The 19,179-nt window shown below is 42.9% G+C and overlaps 1 protein-coding gene across 4 annotated transcripts in view; it reads right to left on the minus strand.

Moving 5' to 3' along the window:
- The window catches only part of LOC134343349 (coiled-coil domain-containing protein 68-like), a 126,062-nt gene that overhangs the window by 93,624 nt on the left and 13,259 nt on the right, over window positions 1-19,179 (minus strand). For 3 of the 4 annotated variants that reach the window (XM_063042045.1, XM_063042044.1, XM_063042042.1), the window contains exon 1: window positions 11,661-11,880. The exons of the other annotated variant lie outside the window; for it this stretch is intronic. The gene's annotated coding sequence lies outside the window, so the exon portion shown is untranslated. Of the gene's footprint in view, window positions 1-11,660; window positions 11,881-19,179 lie in introns of those variants that run through there. 4 annotated transcript variants of the gene reach the window in all.

Raw genomic sequence — 19,179 nt, forward strand, 5'->3', positions numbered from 1 at the left:
GGGATGAAACCGGAGCACCCAGAGCAATCCAAGCATTCACAGGGGAGAGCGTACAAATTCCTAACAGACAAATGGCAGGAAACATACATCAAAACATATAACCTTGAGATTAATTTTGATGCAATAATATCAGAAAAGTAAGGAAATACAACAACATTTTTGAAAAACTACGGATAAACAAAGACTGATAAAGGATCTGTATGAACAGTATGCACGACTTGCTTTTCACCGTACCTTGGCACACAGGACAACTACGAAACATTTCCAATTCCAGTTCCGCCACAGGTCATAGTAGTGTTCAATGATCAAAGTAAATTTATTGTCAAGTTAAGTATACGTCACAATGTACTATATTGAGATTCATTTTCTTGCAAGCGTTTAAAGGAAAATAAAGAAATACAACTGAGTTTATGAAAATTTGACACGAACGTGGCTGACAAACAATGTGCAAATAAGAATTAATAATACTGAGAACATAAATTGTAGAGTTCATCCACCATTCCTGTCCTATTGAAAGTTTGATGACCACTGCTGTGTTTCTCAACCTGCTGCTTTATAAATTGCTGATACAAGATAGTTAAGGATGTAAGACCATAAGACATAGGAGCAGAAGTAGACCATTCAGCCCATTGAGTCTGCTCCGCCATTCAGTCATGGGCTGATCCAATTCTTCCAGTCATCCTCACTCCCCTGCCTTCTCCCCATACCCTTTGATGCCCTGGCTAATCAAGAACCTATCTACCTCTGCCTTAAATACACCCAATGACTTGCCCTCCACAGCCACTCGTGGCAAAAAATTCCACAGATTTACCACCCTCTGACTAAAGTAATTTCTCCACATCTCTGTTCTAAATGGACATCCTTCAACCCTGAAGTTGTGTTCTCTTGTCCTAGAATCCCCTAGCATGGAAAATAACTTTGGCATATCTAGTCTTTTAGCATTCGGAATGTTTCTATGAGATCCCCCCTCATTCTCCTGAACTCCAGGGAACACAGCCCAAGAGCTGCAAGACATTCCTCATACAGTAACCTTTTCAGCCCTGGAATCATTCTCGTGAATCTTCTCTGAACCCTCTCCAAAGTCAGTATATCCTTTCTAAAATAAGGAGCCCAAAACTGTACACAATACTCCAAGTGTGGTCTCACGAGTGCCTTACAGAGCCTCAACATCACAGCCCTGCTCTTATATTCTATACCTCTAGAAATGAATGCCAACATTGCATTCACCTTCTTCACCACCAACTCATCCTGAAGGTTAAGCTTTAGGGTATTTTGCACAAGGACTCCCAAGTCCCTTTGCATCTCTATATTTTGAATTCTCTCCCCATCTAAATAATAATCTGCCCATTTATTTCTTCCACCAAAGTGCATGACCATAAACTTTCCAACATTGTATTTCATTTGCCACTTCTTTGCCCATTCCCCTAAACTATCTAAGTCTCTCTGCAGGCTCTCTGTTTCCTCAACACTATCCACTCCTCCACCTATCTTTGTACCATCAGCAAATTTAGCCACAAATGCATTAATACCATAGTCCGAATCATTGACATACATCTTAAAAGAGCTGCGATCCCAACACTGACCCCTGCGGATCTCCACTGGTAACCAGCAGCCAGCCAGAATAGGTTCCCTTTATTCCCACTCTCTGTTTTCTGCCGACCAGCCAATGCTCCACCCACGCTAGTAACTCCCCTGTAATTCCATACGTTCTCATCTTGCTAAGCAGCCTCATGTGCGGCACCTTGTCAAAGCCCTTCTGAATATCCATGTACACCACGTCTACTGCATCTCCTTTGTCTACTCTGCGTGTAATTTCCTCAAATAATTGCAGCAGGTTTGGCAGGATTTTCCTTTCAGAAAACCATGCTGACTTTGGCCTATCTTGTCATGTGCCTCCATGTGCTCTGTAATCTCATCCCTAACAATCGATTCCAACAACTTCCCAACCACTGATGTCAGGCTAATAGGTCTATAGTTTCCTTTCTGCTGCCTCCCACCCTTCTTAAATAGCAGAGTAACATTTGCAATTTTCCAGTCATCCGGTATAATGCCAGAATCTATCAGTTCTTGAAGGATCATTGTTGATGCCTCCACAATCTCTCTAGCTACTTCCTTCAGAACCTGAGGGTGCATTCCATCAGGTCCAGGAGATTTATCCACCCTCAGAGCATTAAGCTTCCTGAGCACCTTCTCAGTCGTAATTTTCACTGCACATACTTCACTTCCCTGACACTCTTGAATGTTCGGTGTACTGTAGATACCTTCCACTGGGAAGACTGATGCAAAAGATGTATTTAGTTCCTCTGCCATCTCTACATCTCTCATTACAATATCTCCAGTGTCATTTTGTATTGGTCCTATATCTACCCTCAACTCTCTTTTACCCTTTATATACTTAAAAAAGCTTTTAGTATCCCATAGCAATCTTCTCTTGAACATTCCTCTTGCAGCTGAGTCAATCTCCTTCATACACCTCTCAATGACAATTGTGGACAAACTTGTGTAATATGACACACCACCTGTTCACACTGTGTTATCTTCTGCCTTTCTGTTTAAACATCTATGTTTACAATGTACAATTTGGTAAAAACAAGGCAAAGCCTAACAATTTTTTTTCACATTTTCTTCCTATATTTTGCAACCTTGCTACAGGCCCAATGTCGGTCTCGACCTTACTTCACTTCCCCATGTTTGCATGACCTCTTCCACCTTCTGAAGGTGTTGACAGAAACTAATTGTGGGTAAAGATAAGTTTTCTGCTGGTGCTACTTGTAATAAATATGCAACACTGAGCAATATAATTGACCTTGTACAGAGACAGGCATTTCAAGATCCATGTATGGTGCACTGAGTCATATGCTTTCTGATAGTTGATCCAGGCTGTGTTTAGGTTGGTTTGCCTGGTCTTGGAGTCATGACTGCGTTGTCTACCAGTAGTTGGTACTTGGAGCCCCTGGTTCCATTACCAATCTCTCTCTGAGCAGGACTCTGGAATTTACACACATGTTCCTTCAGCCTGGTGGCTATGATGCCTGATAGGAGCTGCCATGTTGTTGAGCGGCAGGTTATAGGCCAGTAGTCTGATGGTGTTGCTCCTTTGTGAGGACCCTTCACTGTGAGTATTGTCCTTCCTTAAGTTAGTCAGTCAGGGTGGGAGGCTGCTTCAGGCAGCTAGTTCATTTCAGCTGCCAGTCGTGTATGTAATGTTAGTTTTTTCAGCCTACAGGCGTGGATCATGTCAGGCCCTGGTGATGTCCAGTTCTTCATACTTGCTACCCTTTGCTGGACATCTACTGCTGTGATGGCGACTGGTTCTTCCTCTGGGAGACTGCAGAGGCTTGCTTGTAGGTCTTTCAGCCATTGGGCACTGGTGTTATGTGATGCTTCTTTCTCCCATACACTCTTCCAGTACTCCTCAGTTGCTGTTTTGGTTGGTTCAGGTACTGGCATGTTGTTGGTCTGGAACTGTGCGAATACTTTTCCTGGTTCTTTGGAGAAGAGTGAATGGACTAACTGAGCTGCAGAAAGTGGGAAGACCCAAGACTCATCTCAGCTACTGTGGAAGTCCATAGCCAAAGCCCTGGAAACTGTCAAGTAACAGTTAACAGCTCTGGCTACCAGACTACAGAGGTAAACTAAGGACGCAGAGGCCAAGTGAACACTATTATATTCTGTTCCGGCTTTTTGGATTCCAGTTAATTGGGACAAATTGGGGCCAGTACATTTTGGCCCAACTAAGCTGCTGCCCCAATTTTGCCGAAGTTTCATGGAAGCAATTAAAAAGTTATAAAAAAATACAAACTGAGTGACAAATTGTTTATTTTAAATGAAATACACAACATACAAGAACACTGCCATTAGTACTACAGTACTACAGAAGTGTGTATTAGTTTCAAACAGTCATTGATGGAGGAATTCAGTGGGGGTATGCTATGAAGAAAATCAATGCAGGCGCCTAGTGTTGCGTTCATGGACTGAAGGCCTAATGGACTGCCTTCATGCATGTTTTTGATCATTGCATCCTCCAAATCTTCATTTTCATTGTTACATTCAAGACGATTGTCAACAGATAACCCAAATTCTTCATAGTCTCTAACTTGTTGACGTAGTGAAATCATTTCATTTTCACTCCCGGCCATTTCTTCCATCTCCAAGCCTGAATGCTTGAAACCATAGTGAGCAAAACAGTTCTAAATTGTCTCATTGCTTATTTCTCACCAACTCTCAGTGATAGAAGTCAGTTTTTTTGAATACAAACACACACAACTTGTGTTATTTAAAAACTATTCATTTTAAACACTGTGTAGTGTCCAATGACCACCAAAGTGCACATGACTGACACTAGTAAGAACCTGGTTGGCAAGTTTCCTGCCCGATTAAGCGGTTTAGTGTCCCAAATAAATGAAGGGAATCAAGGCAATTTTCTATATTTGTCTTTGTTTTTGCAGGTTTGATGTTGTCGTTTTAAGTTAAATTGGACAGCTATATGGACAGGAGAGGAATGGCGACTAGGTGAGGGTAAGAGTTCGGCATGGACTAGAAGGGCCGAGATGGCCTGTTTCCATGCTGTAATTGTTATATAGTTATATGGTTATATAAGAGTTGTCCTAAATAAGTGGCTGCCCCAATTAACTTGAATCCACATATATATATATATATATATATATATAACACACACACATACATATATAACACACACACATACATATATAACACACACACATACACATATATATATATATATATATATATATATATATATATATAGACACACAGGGTCAATTTCAACATTTATGAGAAATTTAAATAGGTACATGGATGGGAAGGGTACAGAGGGCTGTGGTCTAGTGCAGCTCAATGGGACTAGGCAGATAAAAGGTTCGGCACAGACTCAATGTACTAAAGGACCTGTTTCTATGCTGTACTGTCCTATGACTCTACAAACATGCCACGGCACACCCAAGATAAGAAAACAAGGCTCAAATCTCAAACACAAGAGATTCTGTGGAACAACCAAAACAGCAGCAAGTCAGGCAGTATGTAGGGAATGAATAGTCAGCTTTTTGGGCAGAGCGACTTCATTGGGATTTGAAAGGATTCCTTTCATTGGGATGCTTGAAAAAGAAGCTGGTGATAGATGGAAGTGGTAAAGGGTTGAAGAAGAAGGAATCTAATAGTTGAGGACAGTGGACCATGGGAGAAAGCAAAGGGGGAAGGGCACCAGAAGGGAACAAATTCAAGCTGGAGGAATTCTGTCTGAGTAGCCTCCAGAGGGCTGTACTGCACTGTACTGCTGTCACATAACAAGTTTCACAACATTTTTCAGTGATAATAAACCTGATTGTGATTCAAATACATAATATACATAAGCATTGGCACTGGTGAAGGAACTGTACAACAGTCCCTTCCGGCCTTTTGAGCCACTCTGTCCCAGCAACCCACAAACTCGATTAGCCCTAACGTTATCATGGGACAACTTAACAAATATCAAAAGGCCTTGATAGAGTGGATATGGAGAGGATATGGTGGGGGAGTCTAAGACCAGAGGACACAGCCTCAGAGTAGAGGGACGTCCTATTAGAACAGAGATGAGAAAAATTTCTTTAGCCAAAGAGTAGGGACTCTGTGGAATTCATTGCCACAGGTGCCTGTGGAGGCCAAGTTTTAATGCATATTTGTTGATAAATTCTTGGTTGGTGAGGGCGTGAATGGAAACGGGGAGAAGACAGGAGATTGAGGATGAGACGGAAGATGAAATAGCAGAACAGACTCGATGGGCCAAATGGCCTAATTCTGCTCCTATATCTTATAGTCTAATGGTCTAATTTATAATAAACAGTTAACCAACCGGGTGTGTCTTTGGACTGTGGGTGAAAACTGGAGCACCTGGGGAAAACCCAGGCATTTCATGGGGAGGACCTACAGAGGGCTCCTTAAAGAATGGCACCAGAATTAACCTCTGGACTCCAGAATGCCCTGAGCTGTAACGGCATCCCACGTACCGCTACGCTACTGGGGCTATTGAACTTACAACAGAAAAAGGTAGGAAAGACCGGTTTTAAACAAAATAACACCATCCACAATTTGGTAACACAATCCCTAGGGTGTGCTTGGTAACTTGATAATCCTTTTGAACTTCCCTTTTTAAAATGGTATACATCTACAATAGTAACACACACAAAATGCTGGAGGAACTCAGCAGGCCAGGCAGTGCCTGTGGAAAATGGTAAACATGATTCGAGACCCTTCATCAGGACTGGAAAAGAGTAAGGTGCTGGGGGGAGGGGAGGAAGAAGCACAAGGTGGGAGGTGATAAGAGAAACCGGGCGAGGGAGAGGAGTGAAGTAAAGAGCTGGGAACATAACTGGTGAAAGAGATAAAGGGCTGGAGAAGGGGAAATCTGATAGGAGAGGGCAGTAGACCATGGAGGAAAGGGAAGGGGGAGGAGAACCAGAAGGAGGTACTGCCAGGTAAGGAGATAAGATGAGTGAGGGAAATAGGAATGGGGAATGGTGAAGGGGTGGGGGTGCAATTACTGGAAGCTCGAGAAATTGAGCCTTCAGGTTGGAGGCTACCCAGACGGAATATAAGCTGTTGCTCCTCCAACATGACTGTGGCCTTATCGCAACAGTAGAGGAAGCCATGGACTGACACGTCAGAATGGGAGTGGGAAGTTAAATTGAAATGGGTGGCCACCAGGAGATCCTGCTTTTTCTGGCAGGCAGAGCAAAGGTGTTTGGCAAAGCAGTTTTCCAATCCACATTGGATCTCACCGATATACAGGAGGCCACCTGGGAGCACTGGATACAGGAGATGATCCCAACAGACTCACAGGTGAAGTGTCGCCTCAGCTCGAAGGACCATTTGAGGTCCTGAATGGCAGTGAGGGAGGAGGTGTAGGGGCACTTGTTCTGCTTGCAAGGATAAGTGCCAGGAGGGATATCAGAGGGGACAGATGAATGGACAAGGGAATTGCGTAGGGAGTGATCCCTGCAGAAATTGGAAAGTGTGGGGAGGGAAGGATGGGCTTGGTGGCATACTACTGGAGATGGCGGAAGTTACGGAGAATGATGAGCTGGGGTTGAAGGCTAGTGGAGTGGTAGGTGAGGTCAAAAAGAACCCTATCCCTAGTGGGGTGGCAGGAGGATGGGGTGAGGGCAGATGTGTGCGAAATGGAAGAGATGCGGGTACGAGCAGCATTGATGGTGGAGGAAGAGAAGCCTCCACCTTTGAAGATGGAGGACATCTCAGTGGTTATACATCTACAGATTATGAATAGCGTTTGTTATTCCTAATCACATTGAAACATATTTAATGAATTACTTTATTGCCCAAGCACAATGTGAATATATAGACTGGGATCATATTAATTGGGGTAGTGAACTGCTCAGACCACCCTTGATTCGTGAGGTGTTAACTAGGTAGAATAAAAGTATAAACATGAGAAAGTCTGCAGAAATCCAGAACGAGACACACAAAATGCTGGAGGAACTCAGCAGGCCAGGCAGCATCCATGGAAATGAATAAACAGTTAACGTTTTAGATCAAGACCTTTCTTCAGGATTGGAAAGAATATATAGCTGGGGGAGGGGGAAGATACTATCTAGAAGGTGATAGGTGAAGCCAGGTGGGTGGGAAGGGTCAAGGACTGTTATAAGAGGTATTTTTTACACTTTTTTTCCAATGATCATTGAGGCACAGGGAGATCTGAATTTATTGACTAGTACCTTTATTGTTTAAACTAACAAATACGTAAATTCATACATGAAATACCTTGTGTGACACACGAACCATCTACTTTTATGTCTATTCCTCATCAATTCAAATATTGCATTCCAGTGTTACTGGCCACCGGTCATGTGTCTGTCCTCTAACACCTTGTTATTGGCTCTGCTCCAAGCCAGCGTCCATTTATTGCCTTCTCCCCATCAAACAACAGTCGAAAATTTATAACTCTTTGTTCTCAATCAGCAACCAGCTCGAGTCACTCCTGGCAGGCACCAACCCCAGCATTCACAAACCTGCATGTTATATCCAACCAAAGAACATCTCACAAATAACTTCTTATTTGGAAATGATCTTCAGTCCAGCAGATTAGCTGAAGTATCATTGTGTCTTCTTTAAAACATTGATCAAGCCCAGCATGTCAAGCATACAAAATGGAGAATCGAGTGTCGCCACAAAATGGCAGTCTCCGTCTCCAAGTATGCGGCAAGAACAAAGACAGTTAGTCTGTCTGCTTCCACTATCCTTGATTCATTTGAATTCACTGATTTATAGAACATAGTTGTTTCTAGCCAACAGAAGGAATTTGATTTGAGAGGAGAGTGGACTATAGGAGAAAGAGAAAGAGGAGGGAACCCAGGGGGAAGTAATGGCAGGTAAGAAGTAAAAGGCCAAAGTGGGGAATGGAGGAAATGGTGGGGGAGGGGCAGAAAATTTGTTTACTTGAAGGAGAATGTGATATTCATGCTATCAGTTTGGAGGATTCACAGAAGGAATATAAGGTGTTGCTCCTTCACCTCACCTTGGCACAAGTGGAAACCATGGACCGACGCATTGGAATGGGAATGGGAATCAGAATTAAAATGCTTGGCCACCAGGAAGTCCTGCTTGTGACGAGTGATATGGAGATGCCAAAGAAGCGGTTTCCCCAATTTACGGCAGGTCTCACCAATAGGAGGCTGCTTCTGGAGCACCGGAAACAATAAACAATGGCAATCTTAAGAGTCTCTTAAATATCCCTATTGTATTAGTCTCTTACACTTATCCCAACAGTGCATTCCAGGCACCCACCACTCTCTGCGTAAAGTACCTACACCTCTGCTAAACTTTCCACCACAAACCTTAATCAGATGACCTCTGGAACTTGCTAATACTACTCTTGGAAAAAGATGCTGACTGTCCATTCTATCTACGCCTCTCATAATCTTATATACCTGTACTTCTATCAATATGCCTCTCACCCTCCTTCTCTCCAAGGAGGAAACCCCTAGCTTGCTTAAACTATCCTAATAAGATGTGCTCTCTAATCCAGGCAGTGTCCTGGTAATTCTCCTCTGCACCCTCTCTAAACCTGTACCAGACGCGGCATGAACATCAGAGGGAAGCAGGGGTCTAAAAATGAATTACCAAGCCTTCGGTCAAGATGTCACTGAACTGCAGTCTCCGTTCAGATTATGCCTCAGACTTAGCTGTTGTTTACAAGTTCAAAGTTCAAAGTAAGTTTATTATCAAAGTACATATATGTCACCATTTACAACCCTGAGATTCATTTTCCTGGGGGAATAATCAATAAATTTTTAATAGAATAGTAACCATAATAGAATCAATGAAAGACCGCACCAACTTGGGCATCTAACCAGTGTGCAAAATACAACAAATGGTGTAAATACAAAACAAAAGAAATAATAACAATAATAATAAATAAGAAATAACTATATAGAACATAAGATGAAGAGTTTGAGAAAGTGAGTCCATAGGTTGTGGGAACTGTTCAGTGATGGGGTGAGTGAAGTTGCGTGAAGTTATCCTCTTTGGTTCAGAAGCCTGATGGCTGAGGGGTAATAACTGTCCCTGAACCTGGTGGTATGAGTCCTGAGGTCCCTGTACCTTCTTCCTGATGGCAGCAGTGAGAAGAGAGCATGCCCTAGGTCATGAGGGTCTCTGATGATGGAAGCTGCCTTCTGTTTAGTTGATTTTTAGGTTCGTACAAATGGTTTTGGGGACAGAGAGGGGAGTTTGGGGTCAGGTTAAGGTTTAGGGACAAGGATGTTGTGGAATTAGAGGTCAGACTGGAGTTCAGGTGGCTGCTGTATGTTTGAACTCTTTCAATGTGTATATGTGATGAAGGGCATCCTTGGGGAGACCAGTGAAAATGTGGGCTGGTGGCCACTCAGGTCAGTGAGTTGATGGCAGCTTGTGGGATAAGAGATCTATGTGGTAGAAGGCACGAGTGCTGGAGACCCCCTATTTAGTAGGCAAGTACAGACTCTGAGACCTAGTGTTCAAGGTTCTGACATCAATGAGTCCAGAGTTTGAGGCCTGGAGTTTGGAGTCCTAATCCATGGTCTTCGTTCATAATCCAAGGGTTATTAATAAAGATCAAAGACTGGAAGTCAATCAGAACCCTATGCATCGAGGCATGATGGCTAGACGCCTTAGTCTGTGGATGCTAAGGGGCTGTGGAGAGGAGTGACTGATGTGTACAGGTATATAGTAGTGGTGGGGGTGGTGCATTGGGTTAATGGGTGGGATCAGCCTGATAGCCTGGGATAAGTAACTATTTTTGAGTCTAGTGGTCCCGTGGCATGGATGCTGTGTAGCTTCTTCCCCGATGGGAATGGGACAGGCAGTCCTTATGCAGGGTGAGTGGGATCCTTCATGATATTGCTAGCCTTTATTGGGCAGCTTTCTGTATGTATGTCCTTGATGGCAGAGAGGCTGGTGCCAATGATGTATTGGGCCATTCTAACTACCTGGTGTAGAGCCCTCCACTCAACAGAATCAAATCTCACTCTCAATGACACTAAAACCTCAAATGTTTCCAGATCTGAATGCAATACTGTAGAGTTTTATATAATTTCCTGACCCTTGAACTCAATTCCTCAACTGATGAAGTCAAGCATATTCCTTTTTCCCCTCTATCAACCTGTGTAGCCCCATTACTTAAAAGACCCAGAGGAAGGTGATGGGCAGGTAAGGAGATAAGGTGAGAAAGAGAAACAAGAATGGGGAACAGTAAAGGAGAGGAGAGGGGCAATAACCGGAAGTTTGTGAAATCGAGTTTTATTTCTGTACATATCCATCACCTCCCTCTGGTGCTCCTTCCCCTTCCCTTTCATCCATGGTCTTCTACCCTCTCCTATCAGATTCCCCCTTCTCCAGCACTTTATCTCTCTCAGCTTCCCAGCTCTCTACTTCACACCTCACCCTCTCCCAGTTTCACTTATCACCCGTCACCCTGTACTTCTTCCTCCCCTCCCCCCGCCTTCCTATTCTGACTTTTCCCCTTCCTTTCCCGTCCCGCAAAGGGTCTTAGCCCAAAATGTCGACTGTCCATTCATTTCCATAGATGCTGCCTGGCCTGCTGAGTTCCTCCAGTATTTTGTGGGTGTTGCTCTGGATTTCCAGCATCTGCAGACTTTCTCGTGTTTGTGAAAGGACAAATAATATAGGTTGCATTGAACAATGGAATATTTCACTTCCAAAGGAGGGGGCATAACTTTAAGGTGATTGGAGGAATGTATGGGGGGGCGGGTGTTGGGTGAAACCAGAGTTAAGTTTTTTCACAAAGGGAGTAGAAGGCACAACTGGGGGCAGTAGTAGAGGCAGGCGCATTAGGGACATTTAAGAGACTCTTAAATAGGCACATGGATGATGGAAAAATGGAAGACTATGTGGGTGGGAAGGGTTAAATTGATCTTAGAGTAGATTAAAAGGTCAGCACAACATCATGGACTATGATATTCTATATTCTATTCTATGTACTAAAATGAATTTTCCTGTTTATTCAAAGCCAGGAAAGTATCTACTAATTGGCATCATTTTGTATTATACTTCAATCAGAAAACAAAAAGTAGGTTTCAAAATTAAAATAATTTACAGCTGTGGAATTATTGCTTTTGAATGAAATATCAGAGAGAATTAATAGTACTCACCGTTTTAAAATGGAAGCAGATCTTTCAAACTGGATACACCTGTAATTCAGCAGCTGTTAAGGGAAGTGCCACCGATGTGAACGATTTGTAGGTATGTTATCCAAATCTTGGGTCATGATAGTTTTTATTCAAGTAGTTGATTAAAACTTTTTGCAGCCAGTGGTCGATTAAAACTCGGTAATACTTGTGTGCATTGCGCAGGATGTGACCTGTTGAAGAAACTCTAAGCTATACCTTTGTACTTCCTCATTGGCAGTTTTCCAACAGTGACAACATCATTTAAAGGTGAACGGCCATACATTCAGCTGCTTGCAGTGTAGGAATCTTGTGAAACACAGTGCTGAATTGGAAATGGGAATCCATTTGAATTGAGTCAAGTATGCTATCACTGGAGAAAAAAACCTTTAAGCTGGTATTGCGAGTGTCTTAGTTAAAACCAGATAGAGAACACGTTTAAACTATCCAGGCTATTTACTGTAGCTACCGGCTCACAAATTAGCATACTCCTACGTGATGTTTAGTATATTATCATGTAGACTTTCCCCAACAATCAAACAGAAACTGTGAATTTAAAATGAAGTGTAATAAACAAGGGATATGATCGTATCTAGAGTAACACACACAAGAGACTGGAGGAACTCCGCAGGTCAGGTAGCATCAATAGAAATGAATAAAGAGTCAACATTTCGGGCTGAGAACATTCATCAGGATAGGAAAGGAAGGGGGAAAATGCCAGAATAAGAATAAGAAGATATTTATTTATTGGGCTGCAGCCAAAGTAGGCCTTACCAGCGGTTCGAGGTGTGCCATCCAGTGACCCACTGATTTAACCCCAGCCTAATCACGGGACAATTTACAGTGCCCAATTAACCTACAAACTGGTACTCCGTTGGAGTGTGGGAGGAAACCAGAGCACCCAGAGGAAACACATGCGGTCACGGGGAGAACATACAAACTCCTTACAGGCAGCAGCGGGAGTGATTGAATAATTGGATTCATTGGGTTACTCGAATTAAGACCATGCTAGAGAATTAACCTCCCAAGGAATTATGCTAAATTAACTATTTTACTAAAACCTAACCATAAATATTCCATCATCAATTCTATATAGTAATGCATTGAAAAGGGGAAAAGAGATATCTTTGTTCCATTACGATGCTGATTTCAAACTAAATCAACTTGAACATAGAATATAGAACATAAAACTGTACAGCACAGTACAGGCCCTTCAGCCCACAATGTTGTGCCGGCCTCATAATCTACTCTAAGATCAATCGAACCCTTCCTTCCTATATCCTACCAGGCCCTGAGGACTTTTCTATCATTAGTTTCAGCACATCTTTCTCAACGTTGACGTGTTCTGGTTTAGCAATCTGTTTACACTGTCCTCACAAACAACAAAGTCCCTCTCAATGGTAAATGCTAAAGCAAAAGTTTTCATGAAGGATCTCCCATACCTGCACCGACTCCAGGCATGCTTCCTCTTCGACTCTGATCGGTCCTACCCTCGTGCTGTTACCAGTTTTCGATCGGTACAATGACAAGCTGAATTGTCTGCGTGCATATGGTCATCTGCAACTGCTGAGAGCTGCCTGCTCTTGCTGATAACACCCATGCACCATCAAGTTACAGGACATGTCACTCAGGGATCTGGGCTATATTATATATGTTTGCGCGACTATATGTCTACCGCTCTCTTATATGTGCTATATGTGCCTTGTGATGTGTGTGACTATTGGTACTGTGTTTTGTACCTTGGTCCAGGAGGAATACTGTTCCATTTGGCTGTATTCATGTACGGTTGAATGACAATTAAACTTGAATTGATAAGCAGGGAGTAGGTGGTAGATGGTTGTATGAGCAGCTGGTTCATATGAGCAGCAGGCCTGAACAGATTAGATACAGCAAAGTTATTTCCCATGGTAGGGGAGTCTAGGACAAGAGGGCACGACTTCAGGATTGAAGGATGTCCATTTAGAACAGAGATGCGGAGAAATTACTTTAGTCAGAGGGTGGTAAATCTGTGGAATTTGTTGCCACAAGTGGCTGTAGAGGCCAAGTCATTGGGTGCATTTAAGGCAGAGATAGATATGTTCTTGATTAGCCAGGGCATCAAAGGGTATGTGGTGAAGGCAGGGGAGTGGAGATGACTGGAAGGATTGGATCAGCCCACGAATGAATGGCGGAGCAGACTCGATGGGCCGAATGGCCTACTTCTACTCCTATATCTTATGGTCTTATTTCACCCAAGTCCTGGTTATGTGACCACTGACACCAGGCTGACAATCTTTGAAGAGTATTGATAATGGCTGGGGACACTGCCCAGAAGGAAGCAATGCCAAACCACTACTGTAGAAAAATTTGCCTGGAACAATCATGGCCATAAAGACCATGATCGCCTATGTTATACGACACAGCATGTAATGATGATGATGATTTGTTTTATTTTTATTTCATTTAGATAAGAGAATGAGGAATTAACCAGTATTTGGCCAATTTAAGTGCCAGGACAAATCCAAAAGTTCATAGTGTTGGGGCCAGAGGTGAGAGATGGACCAATGTTCTGCTTGCTACTCTACAGGGCTTACTCATCCCTACACTGAACTAAGGCAATTACGGGCTCCTGAATTGTCTGCGTCTGGGTTCGTGGCATTAGACCCACTTTGATGAACTTCAATTCTGAATGCTATTTGCATACTTATATTGTTTGCATGATTTGTTTTTTTTCTGCGCATTGGGGCCTATTGGGTTTCTTCTTTTGTGGCTGGCCGTAAGAAGACGAATCTCAAGATTGTATATAATATACAGACTTTGATAGTAAATGTACTTTGAACTTCGAGATACAGCATGGTAATAGGCCCAACAAGGCTGAGTCCTGCCGGTTATGCCTCTGTGACCAACTAACCTATTAAGCCATAGGTCTTTCAAATATGGGAGGAAATCGGAGCACCTAGAGGAAACCCACATGATCATGAGGAGTACGTACAAACTCCTGACAGGTAGTGGCAGGAATTGAACCTGGGTTGCTGGCACGTTACGGTGTTACGCTAACTATTACTCTACTGTGCTGTACCTGTACTACCTCAGTGCACTGTGTAATGATTTGGTCTGTATGAACAGTATGCACAAGCGTTTTGCTCTATCTCAGTGCATGCAGCAACAATAAATCAATTCCATCTGCAATCATCTCATATTTCAGAACTAGAATCAGACCAAGTTTAATATCATCGGCATTGGACGTGAAATTCATTAGCTTGTGGCAGGAGTACATTGCAGTGCATAACAATAAAAGCTGTAAAATTACAGTAAGTACGTGTGTATATGTTTTAAATTAAATAAGAGGTGCAAAAAGAGAGAGAGAAAAAAGAAGTGGTGAAGTAGTGTTCATGAATTCATTCCATTCAGCAGTTGGATGGCAGAGGGGACGAAACTATTCCTGAATCATTGAATGTGTGCCTTTTGGCTTCTGTACCTTTTTCCTGATGTTAACAATGAGAAGAGGGCACGTCCTGGGTGATTGTAGTCTTTAATGATGGATGCCACTTTTTTGAGGCATTTCCTTTTGAAGATGTCCAGTATTCTGGGGAGGCTAGTGCCCATGAGACAGCTAACTGAGTTCACAACTTTCTGCATCAATCCTGTGCAGTGTAATCAGTTAGAATGCCCTTCATGATACACCTGTAGAAAATCGTGAGTGTTTTGTGACGTACCAAATCTCCTCAAGCTCCTAATGAAATATAGCCACTGGCATGTCTTCTTTCAGTTGCATCATTAGGACAGGTCCTCAGAGATCTTGACTTTCTCTGTAGCTGTTACACTTTCTTTCCAGCTTTTTGATGAAACAAGTGACCATGTTATGATATTCAAAATGTTACTGCCAGGTTTGTTAACACATTTAATTTTTACTGGTTGTATTAATAAAACAGGTCGACCTTCACTCATCCAACTACCTGTAACCTGATTCCTTTGATCATCCAGCACTGATTATGCTTAATGTGATCCTTCTGTAATTTGGCATTTTCACTAATCCGGCACTCCTCAGGTCCCAGTGGTGCCGGGTTAGTGAAGGTCGACCTGTACTAGTAAGTGTACAGCACATCAGAACATACCATTGCATTTAGAGAATCATATTTAGATCTACAGTAGAAATATAGCGCAGGAGATATTTTGACTATTGATCCATGCCAGCTTTTTGCAAAAACCACAACTTTTAAACCCTGCAATTTTATTTTGCTTCAGATAGACCAAAAAAAATTGGAGCAGAATTAGGCCATTCAGCAAATCAAGTCTGCTCCACCATTCTATCATGGCTGATTTATTATCCCTCTCAACCCAATGCCTATCTGTATAATCTTTGATACCCTGGCTAACAAACAACCTATCAACTTCCACTTTAAATATACCCAATGACTTGGCCTCTGCAGCCATCTTTGTCAATAGATTCCACAGATTCACTAATTTCTGGCTAAAGAAATTCCTCCTCGTCTCTGCTCCAAAGGGACATCCCTCGATTCTAAGGCTGTGCCCTCTGGTCCTAGACTCACCCGCTATTGGAAACATTCTTTCCATATCCATTCTATCTATGCCTTTCAATGAGACCTTCCCCTCATTCTTCTAAATTCCTGAGAGTACAGGCTCCTCATAGTTAATGTAACTTTCTTAGGCAATGCTTAGATAATTCCTCCGTGGCAGACACAACTGAATTTACATGTACTGATCTTAAAGGCAGTACATTCCAGATCACAGCAATCATTTCCTGCAATGTGTTCTCTGCTTCTTTATAAATCATCTTACATTACTGGTTCTTGTCAGTGGGAAGGAAGAGTTTCTCTGTAAGTAAATAACTTAAAACCCTTCATGAATTTAAATAGATCTTCTATCAGTAGTGTTGTGTCTGTGCACAACTTACATATACATTAAATAAATGCATGCAAGCAGGAGATGGCGACATAGTGCTAAGGGTGGTTTATTGCTGTAAAAGAAATAGATCCATACATTACACTTCCTCACCCTTTAGATTAATGCAACATAAAACTCTGTATGTACAAAACATTAAATTTCCCTTTCATAAACCCATATTCCAAATAAGCATACTTTCGCAATAAAAACTATAACTACACAGTTCTAAAGATTCAGTCTTTTGAGTGGTGTTCTGTTTCTTTCTGGATAGCGCCTCTGGACCTGTGGAGTGGTATGAGGTTTAGCAGGTATCTTGACAACAATAATATTCTTGTCGCATCTCTGGACCTGTGGAGAGGCATCACGTTTGATGAGTGTCTTGTCGAAGACAACATTCTCGGTTTCCGGTGTCAGTGACATCATCATTAAGAGGAAAATCCGGTGACTGTAATGTGTCCATCTTGTTGGCTGCAATCGATTTTTATAATAGACTTTTGTTTTTTTTAAACTTTCTTTACTAACTCTTTGGTTAAGTTAATGTTTACAAATATACTTCTTTATTACTGTATGCAGAGTGCGATCTGTTATTTCACCCCAACGGGCTGCTGCAGGGCAGTAAGTTACATAGCATTCACACAAACTGGGGTTTGGCTGGGCGAGACATCTCAATCTCACTGATTTGGTGGGACCAAAGTCGGATACACCCTAGACTTATGAAGCCGGAGAAAGGTGGGTTAATCACCACGGAATCCAGTGGCTGTTTGAGAGGGGCATTTTCCGAGACGCTCAATAAAAGGGGGGTTTCATCCATCACTAAAGTCACAGTCCTGGGAAGTTTGCGCAGTTCTCCAATGTACTCAGAAGCAGGCCCTTCCAGCCCAATGAGCCACACTGCCCTGATTTAACCCTAGCCTAACCACAGGACAATTTAGAATGACCAATTAACCTACTAACTGGTCCGTCTATGGACTGTGGGAGGAAATCAGAGCGCCCACCTGTTTCAACGGGGAGAACGTACAAAATCCGGCACTGGAATTGAACTCTGAACTTCAACGACCTGAGCTGTGATAGTTTTACACCAACTGCTACGCTATCATTGCTAATGTGCCAACGTCAACCACTATTCCTGACAATACACACCACCCTCTGTGTGAAGAAGCTGCCCACGGCGTCCTTGCCAAATTATGATCTCAATCCTATGCCCTCTTGGTTTTAGCTTGGTTCGCATGTGAAATGCAGTGAAAAGTGTCGTTTATGATAATAACCAGCACAACCGAAGGATGTGCTGGGGGCAGCTCGCAAGCATTGCCACGGAAGCTGGCACCAACATAAAACGACCACAATGCTCAGCAGAACAACACAGAACACAACAAGCAACAAAGCAACAACAGCAAAACAACCTCATTCCTGATGAAGGGTCTCGGCCCGAATCATCGATTGTTTTTTTCCCCTCCATGGTAAAAACAATTACAACAAAACATACAGGGAAACAGCAGCATGGTGCCGAGATTTCAGAGCAACAGATGAATCCGTACAGTGCTCCGTACCTAGGAGTGAATTAGCCATCTTTCACTGAGTAACCATAAGCATTCATCTGATTAACAGTTAGCTTTCATTGTCACATGTATATCGAAGCATCAAAAAACAAAGTGAAATGCGTTGTTTCGAGTCAACAACCAACACAGTATGAGGATGTGCTGGAGGGCAGCCCACAAGTGTCACCATGCTTCTGGTGCCAATATGGCCTACTAATCCTAACTGTACAGTACTGCGAAAGAGTCTCAGGCACATATATACGGCGAGGGTGCACAGCACCGCATCTGTCAACGTGGAGCAGAGAGCGAGTCTGTAAATCTGGTGGGAGCAAAGGATGTTGGGAATGGTAAGTGTGCAGTGCCACAAGACAAGATTTGCCAGGAGCAGGGGATTGAAGTGCATACGCCCAGCCCTGAGGCACCAGGCAAGGTCATTTGATTCCAAAGGAAGAGGAGGCAGGAGAAGATGGCGGCGTGACGCAGCGCTCACACAGTTCTGAATGAATATCGTATGTGTTAACTAGGGGGCCGTGCACAATCTGGATTTGATGGAGACAGCTGTGAGAAGCACGGAGGAACATCTGGAGAAACTTCTGAAATGCCCACTTCGCTGCCGCTGCTACTGTGCGATCAAGAATCTCCAGAGGGGAAGGCCCCAAATCCTCGGCCTTGCCTATTGCCTGTTGCCGGGGCCGGGGTCGAAGCGCTCGGCAGAGATGGTGCTCGGTGTCAGAGAGGTGGTCGGAGGCTCGGAGTTTTCGGATGGACTCAGAGTCGGACTGTGGTTGGATGCTTCCAGGATGCTGCATCGGCAAGTTTGCGGCGCCGAAGGTTTACGGTCTGCGTGAGATGATGGGACTTCCGAGAGACTCTGAGACTTTTACCGTGCCATGGTCTCTTATCAAATTATGGTATTGCTTTGCACTGTTGTAACTATATGTATAATTACGTGGTTTTTGGCAGTTTTTAAGTCGGTTTGTCATGTGTTTCTGAAATATCATTCTGGAAAAACATTGTATCATTTCTTAATGCATACATTACTAAATGACAATAAAAGAGGACTGCGTGTCCTCATAATCTAATTG

This window comes from Mobula hypostoma, chromosome 3, assembly GCF_963921235.1.
Source record: "Mobula hypostoma chromosome 3, sMobHyp1.1, whole genome shotgun sequence".
NCBI classification, from domain to species: Eukaryota; Metazoa; Chordata; class Chondrichthyes; order Myliobatiformes; family Myliobatidae; genus Mobula; species Mobula hypostoma.